Source organism: Drosophila teissieri, chromosome 3R (genome assembly GCF_016746235.2).
Source record: "Drosophila teissieri strain GT53w chromosome 3R, Prin_Dtei_1.1, whole genome shotgun sequence".
Classification (NCBI taxonomy): Eukaryota; Metazoa; Arthropoda; class Insecta; order Diptera; family Drosophilidae; genus Drosophila; species Drosophila teissieri.
Genome location: NC_053032.1, coordinates 1723631 through 1735907, shown reverse-complemented (window position 1 = coordinate 1735907; position 12277 = coordinate 1723631). Strand labels below are relative to the sequence as shown.

Here is a 12277-nt window from a genome sequence, read left to right as displayed (position 1 = left end):
CAGAATTGTCTTTTTGGTCTTCTTTCGCTTTTACGACGCTGTGGTCGTTCAGTTGATTTTAGATGAAAAGAATAAATATTAAAACTTCAAAAGTCCTCTGTTTAATTGAGGCTGGATAAATATATGGTGTTACTTGGTTGTATTCTTGGTCTTAACAAAAATATTACTCTCAAATGCTAAGTAGACACTGGTTCGTCTACTAACATTATGAAACAAAATTTCTTTAATTTCCCAATCAAACCTTCTAAAGTAAAAGTCCACACTATAAATGGCATTATAGCATTGAACCAAAGCGTTTCATTGCAGTCAAGCAAACTTTGCCCCACTAATCAAACATTCTATATTCACAATTTTTCAGAAAAATATGACTTACTCTTAGGCAGAAACTATTTAGAGACAACCAACACTCAAATTAATTATTCAACACAAACAGTCACTACCCTTCAGTACCAAAATTCCTTGCCCGTATTTTTCCTCGCCAGAGTTCGAAAAACAAAAACAAATCTCACAGGCTTTTTCTAGCAAAGTTTCAAACACCGAAGTCAAGCCGAATTCTGTCGTGGCTCTGCCGCTGCCTCTGCCCGCAGTTCATATTAGTTGTTTTTTTTTTCGAAGTAGTTCGGAGCAGTGACCGAAAATAAGAGTGAGAGATGAGAGGAGACAAAATCAGAGTCGAGAAAAAACGCAATGTATAGACTTCTGAATATCGTTCTAATAATTGGTGGGATATTTATATAGTTTTAAGTGTATATATAATTTATATTTGTTGATCTGAGGATTTCAAGTTTTGTAAGAAATTAAACTGTCGCTATAGGCAACGCAAATGCGTCCGTTTTTAATTATTTCTCTATGTAATTCTAATTACACGGATAATTACACGCATTCTAATTGCTTTTGCTTTAAATTGTAGAAGTGACAAGTGGTGTTTGGAAAATTTTCAACGTGAAATATATAAAACCGGTAAGTAGTGTTTCGCATTGGTAAATTAGCATAGCTAATTGCATTCCAAACTACATAATATTAATATATGTATATTATTTATATATTTTTCTTTACAGATAGCATACGCACATTAGGAGGCCAGCCCAGCAGCCACCGGAGAAGGCCTTGCCCCAATGGCCGCACTTGCATTTGTTAAAAAGAACGCAAACAAAAATAGGAAAAAATTAATGTAATAAAAGAAAAAATAAAAATTTAATTTAACATTTAAATACATTTTTTGGGAGATTTTTCTAGATTTACAGGTATATTCCTAAGGAATTCCTCCAGACCATTAGTTCCCATTTCAGAGAACCCTGCCGATCTGGACGTCCTCACTCCGGCGCATTTTCTCAATGGTGGTCCGCCTTCGTCATTTGACGAGCCAGATATAACGGGCCTAAACTATAATCGGCTTGACTCTTGGCAGCACATTTCCTTTCTTCAGCAAATCTTTTGGTCGCGATGGAAGGAAGAGTACTTGACGTTGCTCCAGCAGCGCTCAAAGTGGCGCTCCCCAAAGCCTGGCGTAGCCGTGGACAACGTCGATCTTGTTAAGGACGAGAATCTACCCCCAATGAGATGGCCTTTGGCGAGAGACATGCAGATAATGATTATATGTCCGCCTTCGAGAAACTAAAAGTACTCAACACCTCCGATCCAATCCTAATATCCCCTTACTTCGAAAAGAAATTTTCGCTGACAACAGATGCGAGTAATATAGCCATAGGTGCTGTATTATCCCAAGAGCATAAACCCATCTGCTATGCAAGCAGAACTATAAATGAACACGAACTTAACTATTCGGCAATAGAAAAAGAACAATTAGCTATAGTATGGGCAACAAAATATTTCAGGACCTACCTATTCGGTAGAAAGTTCGACATATTAAGCGATCATAAACCACTTGTAGGGCTAAGTGACATAAAAGATCCCAATATGAAATTACAGAGATGGAAGATAAAACTTAACGAATACGATTATAATATTCAATATCTACCCGGTAAAAAAAACGTTTCGCTGATGCTCTATCTAGAGTCCAAATTCAAGAAAACTTTTTAGGAGCAGCTACTGTGCATAGTGCACCAGAAGACAACCAAAATCACATCTCAATAACAGCAAGACCTGTTAATTATTATAACAGACAATTCGATTTCATAAAAGATGATTTTGACGACGTCCAGATACTAAAATATTTCCATAAAATCAGAATAAAAATCAGTTATAAAGAAATGACTTATACCCTTGCCAAGGATCTAATAAAATAATACTTCTGCACTAAAAAAAAGTGTTATTTACTTCCCTAATGAAATCGACTTTCAGATCTTTCAAAATGCGTATATTCAGTAGTAAACTAATATACATTCAAGCATACGCCCAATTCAAGGAAATCATTCTCAAAACACATAAGGTATATGGTATGGTATACAAAAACTCACACTTCAATTCAAAGAACTTTATTATTACCTTGATTATCAAAAACTTATCCAAAATATTGTAACGAACTGATTTCTTGGTTTCTGCTCACTACGGATTGAAACGGCTAGCTCAGAGAGTTTGTTCGTCCCACCAAATTTATGATTTGTGTGATTGCCCGACCAAAAAGAAGACAGACTTTCTGATTAGAACCACCTTTATTTAGAGACGCTTGACGAAAGGGAATCCTGCGATCTTCGCCTTCGGATGCGCTTCTTTGTCGTCCTTCGCTCGTCCCGCGTCGCTCTCGGCGGCGTATCCGTGCCGGCTGTACTGGGGCTTAGGATGTTATGGGGACAGGGTGTATCGTCCGTAAGATAAGCTCCTCCCCGAACCACCTTTGCCGACCAAAAACTCCACCGACCCTTCTTGGGTATGCCAGGCACACGTCGCCTCTGCCAATGGACCACCTGCGGCTCGTACGGGGCTTAGGATGTTAAGGGGCAGGGTGTATCGTCCGTGAGATAAGCTAGCGCTCCTCCCCGAACCACCTTTGCGACCAAAGACTCCACCATCCCTTTCTGACCACGCTAGGTCCTGGTGTTTGCTTGTCCTTCGCTTGTGGAGATCCTCTTCGGATGCCCGCTTCGACGCTCACTTGTCGTTCTCTTGTTTCGGGTCTCGTTCTGCGTACTTTAACTGTTTCACTCCGCGTACTTTCACTGACTGACCAATTGACTGTATGGTTATCCGCGCACTTTTCCAGATTCTGTCTGACTCCGCGCCCTTTACCTCAACGACGGTCCCGAGCTGCGTCTGCGCCGCCCTTTTATAGGCCGCGGGGATCCCGCTATTTCCATTTTTGCGCACGGCTCGTCCGGATACAAGGTCCAACTAATGTCCCGTTAGTTCACGGTGGGTTCTCTTTGTGCTCGTCCAAAGTCCACACCGTTACCGTGCGACCTCTGTGCCCTTGGCCGGTTCGAGTCCAAGGTCCAGTTAGTTCGCGGTCCGCTTTGCCGGGGTCCAAGGTCCATTATTTACAGTTTGACCTGACCGTCCTTGACTCCTCTGGCTTTCCAGCCGACTTCTCTGTTGCTAGGCCGATCTCCTGCACCCAGATTTGTGGGGAGTTTTAAGACTCCTCACAATATGATAAACGAATGTGAAATCTGTAACATTGCTAAAACTGAACATGGAAACTCAAAATTAACCCTTGAAACAACAAACAAAGAAACCGTTAATCCCAGAGACAAGTATGTCATGGATTTTTACTTAATAAACAATAAACAATTCTTCCTCCATGATAGAATATAAAGGCCCCTCGCAGTCTGCGGGGCATTTTTTTTATTAGTTTTGGTATAGGTTTTTTCACATCCGCTTAGTCGCACGAACTGTTTTTATGTTGTTGGTGTTCGTGTTTGCGCTGTGATTTTTGTCTTTGTTATTTAAAACTGAATCGATATGTTCGAGTTCACCATGAAGTTTTATGGCTGTTTCCCATCTCGGGGGAATGTCAGCTTTCAGTGTTTTTAAAATTAGAGACTTTCCAGTTCTCAATCTGTTTTTTAAACCGCTGCGTTTCTTTTTCGGTTTTTCGTTCATTGTTATTGGTTGATTGGAAGGTGTCTTTTTGATGTTGTTGTTTCCATTTTTTACTTTTCTTTAGAGTTTTGCATTTTTTCGTGTCGTTTTTTATTTTGTTTTTTAGCTTGTCAATTTCGTCGCTGTTTTTGATACATTTGAGATCATTTTCTCATTTTTTTGTTTAAATTGTTTTGTTGTTTTATGTTAAAGTTCTTATTATTCTCAGATTGAGGCTCCTGTCTCACGGTCGCCATGTGGTTGGTTAAAAATGTCTCTTTTTATTTGTTTACATCGAAGAGGAAAGAACGTCCTTACTTCAAAGAGTCTTCGTTTTATACTGTTTCTTAATATCTATGTTCTTAGTATCAACGCTGTCGGCGTAGCTGCCCGCGACATTTCGTATATGGCAGCTATTTATGTATATGGGGTATATAGCTGAGAAGCAGCGTTGAGAGAGTAAGCGCATGTATAAGTTAACTAAAGTTAACCGGGCGACGGCTACGACCGATCGTCCGAAGACTCGCTCCGGCCAAACTGCTGACACAGCGTCTGGCCGGAAGCCCGTGCATAGCCGGCAAACACTACCCGTTGGAGTGGCCGCTATGAGTTTCATATTTTGTTAGCCTTAAGTTCAGTTCGTTTTGGACATTCATAAAATAAAGAGCCATCGCTCATGAACCAACAACTCCGGCATTCTGTCGTTAATTTTATATATTGATCATAGCAATCTGAGTCCCTAGGCCAGTTGCATTAAGGAAGACAGTCATCTTCCCAACGTAATCGTCATAAATCTTCCCCTGTGCGAGGGACACCATCAGCCAACCGGCACATCATCGGAGACTGCAGCGTGGGATCCCCCTGTGGCCACCCGAATTCTAATTAATTGGCGCTCAACTAGCGGGAAACACGCACCCACCCATATCATACATAATAAACAAAATAATTACAAAACATGTAAGTGGGCCCGCTGGTCAAACCATATCCGATACATATATTCAGACCAGTATTAAAATATTAAAATAAACCAGTCTGAAGAGTGTTTTTCAAAAATCTCAATATTGAATGTGACGACTAATAGGTGTTTGGTGTTTAATTCCAATTTTTTATCCGGTGGAGGAGATTTACCCGAAACCCCATTGTTTAATAAATAAATATTATAATATTATCACATATTTTCACTGCGAAAAAAATTTAATTAACATCATAATCCGTTGCAAATACGGCGTATAAAAAATTAATTTAATTTAATTCGCTCACAGTTTGTGTTACGGGGCATTGCTATTTCGCCGAGCAGTTAAATTTTTTCGCATTGTGCACCCAACAGACATTATATGCTGTTACACTGCAAATATTTTTGGTGACACAATTAACATATTGCGGGGGCTAAATATCAGAGCCAAGGCTCTCACAATTTAATATACCAGATTTGAATTTTTATTTGACATTTAATTCGGTTTTGTATATCACATCGCTCGAGTAGAAATTCTTGGTATTAGCTTCGCAGTCCACTTTGTATCTTTTATTGTCCCCACTTTTATTGTCACCGCTGTGAACCCGATACGGCCGCGCATGCATTTGTATTTCAATTATTTATTCTTCGCTTCTTTGTTTATAGTGGCGGAAGCTCAGCTCCCGCATACCCCCTACCTTGCCGCTGCTCCGCGAGGCGACGGCTTGGTTTGAACAGCTTCATACATAGTTGTTAAGGCGGCGGCCCCGTTCCCGCGTACTTCTTGCATTGCCAGCTGCTTTCATGGGCAAAATAGCTGAGCGGGCATTGCATACCAGTGCAGTTTAACTTAAGCACATATGAGCTCCCCGTTTACACAATATAGAGAAAATAACCGGTACGCTAGCGGCTCAGATTCCGACAGTGAAGGGCCCCCACGCACTTCCACCCCAATACGGGCACCCGCTGACCCCCCTTCAGTTAGAACCATGGACCCAGATCAGCTTAAGGTTGTGATTCAGGCCGCCGTTAATCATGCCTTGGCAGAAGCGGCCATTGAAGCCATGCGCAGAGAAAAATAAATGCGCCAAGCTATACAACAGTTGGCTACCCAAATTGCAGCGGTGCAAATCGCACCCACACAAGCGGCAGCCCCTATAATCAAGGTATACCAAGCCATTGATATCACGGGCAACGTCGAGTGCAACGAGCCTCTGGATGCCGTAAAATGCTTGCCCGAATTTACGGGAGCACAAGAGACATATGTCTCTTGGCGACAGGCGGCGGTAGCCGCATATTACATATTTAGAAATTATGTAAATAGCTCACGCCACTACCAGGCGGTCGTTATAATCAGAAGTAAAATAAGAGGCCCTGCCGATGCGGTGCTATCTTCGTTCGGCACTGTATTGAATTTCGATGCGATCATAGATCGCCTCGATTTCACATATAGTGACAAACGCGCGATTCACGTCATCGAGCAGGAGATGGGCACCCTCAGACAGGGGAGCCTGACTATATTACAATACTACGACGAGGTAGAGAAAAAACTCACCTTGCTTACCAATAAAGTCACCATGTCGTATGAAACGGCGGCGGCAAAAATATTATGCGACAAGTTTCGGGATGATGCGCTCCGTATATTTATTTCGGGACTCAAGCGCAGTCTTTCCGATGTCCTCTTCTCGGCGAAGCCGAAGGACATGCCAACTGCGTTGGCATTAGCTCAGGAAGTGGAATCAAACCACGAAAGGTACACCTTCGCAACATCGTTTGCAAAAAGCCTGGAGGGTAGGGATAGGAAGCAATACCCAATGGCGCAAGAACGCCAACAAACGCCCTACCAAGCGCACTCCCAAGTAAGCGGGGAAAAAAACCCACACTTTACTAAACAGGTTAAGGCTCAGGTACACTCGGCTCCGCATAACGACAGGCGTCGTGAAAACACACCAGAACCCATGGAGGTTGACCCATCTATGTCCAGGTTGAGACAACCCATTCAGGCACAGGCCTACCAAAACGGGAAGCCCGCCCACTCCGGTCGTTCACGCCCTCACAAGAGACAGAGGGTTAATCACATCGCTTAGAGCGTAGATCAGGCCGAGGGCACGTACGCAACCACAGCCTCCAGCGCGGCGGACAAAGTCGACGACGACACCATTTCTGAATATGATTTAGAAGTGATTAATTTTTTAGGGGAAAATCCCTGCTGCCCGTCCTCAGACGAAGAGTAGCGGGGAAAGAGATGAAGTTCCTCATCGACACGGGTGCGTCAAAAAATTTTATCCGGCCTCACAAAGGCTTAAAAGGCGTTCGCCCCGTCGATTCCCCATTCACTCCATGGTGTTACCACGATCACGAAAAAATGCTTCGTGTCACTTTTTGATTTGAAGGCCACGTTCTTCATTTTACCTGATTTGTCTTCCTTCGACGCGATCATTGGCCTCGACCTACTTAAACAGGCAGGGGCATCGCTTTGTCTGGCCTCCGGCCACCTCAGATGGGGCAATGGAGAAGAGAAAATTGAATTCCACCCATGCCCCGACGTTAATTTTACCGAAGTGGACTGCTCAGATGCGCCACCCTTAGTCAGAAACGCGTTCTTAGAAATGCTGAAGACTAGGAAGAAGGCTTTTGCAAACCCTAACGAGGCTTTGCCCTATAACACATCGGTGGTAGCTACCATCCGAACAGTTAGTGAGGAGCCCATATACGCAAAATTATACCCGTACCCAATGGGGGCGGCGGACTTCGTCAACAAAGAGATTGAAGATCTGCTTAAAAACGGGATAATTCAGAAGTCGGTATCCCCTTACAACAACCCGATATGGGTTGTAGATAAAAAAGGGACCGATGACCATGGCAACCGGAAAATGAGACTAGTTATCGACTTCCGCAAGCTAAACGAAAGAACAGTGCCGATAAATACCCCATGCCAAATATTAACATGATATTGAGCAACCTAGGCAATGCGAAGTATTTCTCCACGCTGGACCTCAAGTCTGGCTATCACCAAATCAACCTCTTTCTCTGTGAATGGGGGAAAATACGAATTTCGCAGACTACCGTTTGGCCTCAAAAATGCAGGCAGCATTTTTCAGAGGACAATCGACGACATCCTACGGGAACAAATCGGCAAGTTCTGCTATGTTTAGGTTGACGACGTAATTATCTACTCCGAAGACGAAAACTCTCACATCAAGCACGTAGATTGGGTTCTAAAGAGCCTGCACGATGCGAACATGAGGGTATCGGTAGAAAAGTCCAGCTTTTTTAAGAAAAGTGTGAGCTTCCTTGGGTTTATAGTCACTTGTAACGGTGCTACAACAGACCCAGAAAAGGTTAAGGCTATAAAAGAATTTCCGGAACCCAAAAGTGTTTTTGAGGTACGGTCATTTCTTGGCCTAGCCAGCTACTACAGATGTTTTATTAAAGACTTCGCGGCAATAGCAAGGCCTGTATCAGACATCCTAAAAGGGGAAAACGGAACAGTTAGTAGACACAGGTCACGAAACATTCCGGTTCAGTTCTCGGAGACGCAGCAACAAGCGTTCCAGAAACTACGAAACATCTTGGCATCCGACGACGTGATGCTAAGGTACCCCGACTACAAAAAGGCATTTGATCTAACGACAGATGCCTCGGCCCATGGCATTGGCGCAGTATTGTCCAAAGAGGGACGCCCAATAACAATGATCTCAAGGACATTGAAAGACAGGGAGGTTAACTACGCCACCAACAAGAGGGAACTCTTAGCCATAGTCTGGGCTTTGGCCAAGCTACGGCATTACCTGTATGTGGTTAAAGATATCAACATCTTTACCGACCACCAGCCGTTAACCTTTGCAGTATCGGAATCCAATCCGAATGCAAAGATTAAAAGGTGGAAAGCGCGCATTGATGAATCAGGGGCGCGTATTTTCTACAAACCCGGCAAAGAAAACTTGGTCGCCGATGCATTGTCACGGCAACAAATTAACGTCATGGAGGAGCAAGAAGCTCAATCGTGCGTGGCCACAATTCACAGCGAGCTCTCCTTGACGCACACTATCGAAACGACGGATAAGCCCCTAAAGTGCGTTCAGAACCAGATTACTCTGGAGGAGGCACGCTTTCCGTTAAAGCGCAGCTTCGTCCTCTTTGGAAACAAGAGACGGCATGCAATTAACTTCCCCTGCAAAGAGTCATTGATTGATGAACTCGCAGATGTAATCGTTCCGAAGGGCGTAAACGCCATTCATTGTGACCTGCACACGCTGGCACTAATACAGGACGAATTGGTTCGGAGATTTCCAGCCACCAAATTTTGGCACTGCAAAAACCGTGTAACGGATATTTTTGCAGTCCCTGAGAGACGGGAAATTCTTACCGTAGAACACAATAGGGCCCACAGGTCGGCCCAAGAAAACGTTAAGCAGGTACTCTCCGAGTACTACTTTCCGAAGATGACCAAGTTGGCTACCGAAATCGTAGCAAACTGCAAAACATGCGCGAAAGCCAAATACGATAGGCACCCAAAAAAACATGAGCTAGGCGAGACTCCGATCCCCTCTCATGTGGGAGAACTACTGCACATCGACATTTTTTCTACGGATAAAAAGTATTTTCTCACTTGCATTGACAAGTTTTCGAAGTTCGCAATTGTGCAACATGTCCACTCTAGGACAATCGAAGACCTTAAACCGGCCATACTACAGATTATGAATTTTTCCCCTAGGGCTAGAGTAGTTTACTGCGATAATGAACCTTCATTAAATTCGCATACTATCTCGACCATGCTTGACAATCACTTTGGCGTTAGCATTGCCAATGCACCGCCACTCCATAGCGTGTCAAATGGGCAAGTGGAGCGCTTTCATAGCACCCTTTTGGAGCTTGCTCGTTGCCTAAAAATCGACAAGGCATAACGATACTGTGGAAATTATTTTGTTGGCAACCGCCAAATATAATAAGTCAATTCACTCTGTCGTTGACAAACGACCAGTTGACATCGTGCAGGAGCACCCAGATGACCCACAGACGGAAGTCCGGAACAGAATCATTAAGGCACAAAACACGCTCAGGACCAGGGAAAACGCCTCCCGACAACACAGAGTATTCGAAGTCGGCGAGAAGGTATTCGTTAAATCCAATAGAAGGCTGGGAAATAAACTCACACCCTTGTGCGAGGAGAGAGCCGTAGAAGCGGACCTGGGGACCACGGTCCTCATTAAGGGGAGGGTGGTCCACAAGGACAATCTTAAATGATATAACCGACAATGTCCTTTATGGTTTTTTTATTATTCATTTTTTTATATTCATTTTTTATACTATATTTTTTATCACACCTTCAAGCCATCTGGCGCACTTTATTTTTTATATTCATTAGTTATTACACCTTCAAGCCGCTTGGCGCACTTTGTTTTTTACTATACTGTAGCGAACTACGAGTATATCTTCCCCGAGCAGATGGTACATTGTAGTTGGGCGATTAAGCACGCGCTGGTTCCGGCTACCAATTCTCGGTAGAGTAAAGGGGGGGAATATTTGACATCGCGACTACATGCTCGTCTCGTATCACTCTTATTTATTTCGCGTGCTTTGGAATTGATCTCCACCAAAAAAACTAAAGGACTATCGGACGACAGGACTAAGGACAAACAAGGACATAGCACACTCGTACGACAGCAGCTGTTAAGCTGTCGACGCCCACCCTACCTTGACCACCACTAACCATTTGACTTAACCGGTGAGAGATTTACTCTGATTTAAACATTATAAAATATAATTTTTAACATACAACAAACTTAAAAACTGACAATGTTTTAACTGAAACAGGTTTATACAACATATCCTAAATGACTACCCTAACTTACAAATTTTAACATCTAGATTTAACTTTTAAAAGACTTTTTTTTTAATGTGGCGTTCATGTCGCCAGAGATATATATGTAAAATGTAAAATTTTTGCTTGCTTAACAAAAAAGGAATATTTATGCTGGGCATTAAGAATAGGAGAAGTAGGTTATATAGGGATGTGCATTTTAATTTTTAAATTTTTTGTTTTTTTCTTCTTTTAAGATTTTAGCAAAAAGCGAAGATTGGGGCAAGGGTAAAATTTAGACAAGAGCAATTTTCATTTCCATTTTAAAATTTCTTTTTTTTTTTTTGATTTTTTTTTTGGTAATAGTGAACTTGGAAAACAAGTAACGCCGCAGTAGCTAATTGTTTGATTTTTCTTCCGGCAGCTGCTTTCTCATTTAAATAAAACCTTTATAGTACTCACTCTGCATTTCCCACGATGAAGCGCTTCAAGTGGTTGCCTGTGGAAGAGAAAACAGCTTACACCGCCTTTTAATTCTAAGAGAGCTATTTCTTTTTTGATCTGCTCTTTTGAGCCGCTCTCTTTCTTCTCTTTTTACTTCCTTCTTGTGCTCACGCCACTTTAGGCGGGCTTTCGCTCATGTGGGAAGAGGAAGGAATATGGAATAAAGGGAGAAGGAAAGAAAAGGAAGGAATTGCCCTAAATGAATTCTATTCTCTTACAACATAACTTAAATTAATTTCCTAACATAAGGTGAATTTATTTTTTTCTATCGGAATATCTTATGCTGATCTGCTTGACTGTTTGCTGATCTGCTTAACTGTTTGCTGATCTGCTTAACAAGCAGTCGGTCAGGTGTGAAGCGGTGTAAGGTAAAAATGGGTATATATGTAGATAATGTTAATGAATTCAATTAAATCATTTTTCTGCGCTTAACGGTGGCTGCTGTATGATGCAATCCAGAATTAGACCTCCTGGTCGGCTATTTATGCTTCCTTCACTGGTCGCACTGGCAATGGTTATTTTCTTGAAAATTAAATATTTTCCTAGGTGCCACCCTCTAGGGGTTGGCACTAAAGTTAATCAAAATATAGATTTTCCGATTCACTGGGTTTTGGTTGAATTGGTTGAATTATCGAATCGTTGAATTTCTCTTTTCGTTTTTTGTATTTTTGAGAGATCACTTTTATCTTCGGACAGCACGGACGCACTTTCTCGCTCGCTGGTTTAAACTCAATTAATGCCCAGTGGCTACCGCTTCGGGTCGGGACCCCGAGTCTGAACTCCAAAAATTGCAGTTGGAGAAATGCTCTTCCTGACAGCCTAGTTAACATTTTTCCCGACCTAATTAAGTGCCTACTTTTAGGCCGAGACCAACGACAAGCTACCTTACAATTCCCCCCTACCAAAATCTAACTTGGGGTAAGGTATTACCACAAGGAAGATTCAAGCTTGTCGGGCGGATACTTTCTATTGTCGTAGGTCTTTAGCATGGTATTTGCCTACAACCTTTCCTTTCTTAGTTTTTTTTCTTTTCTCCCTGC

The 12277-nt window shown here is 42.5% G+C and overlaps 1 long non-coding RNA gene across 1 annotated transcript; it reads left to right on the top strand.

Annotated features, from left to right (window-relative positions):
- Positions 1–564: 564 nt before the first annotated feature.
- On the top strand, positions 565–1211 carry LOC122621876. The gene is made up of 3 exons (XR_006326254.1): positions 565–721; positions 911–960; positions 1059–1211. It is a non-coding gene; the product is annotated as an uncharacterized LOC122621876 (long non-coding RNA).
- The last annotated feature ends 11066 nt before the right edge of the window (positions 1212–12277 follow it).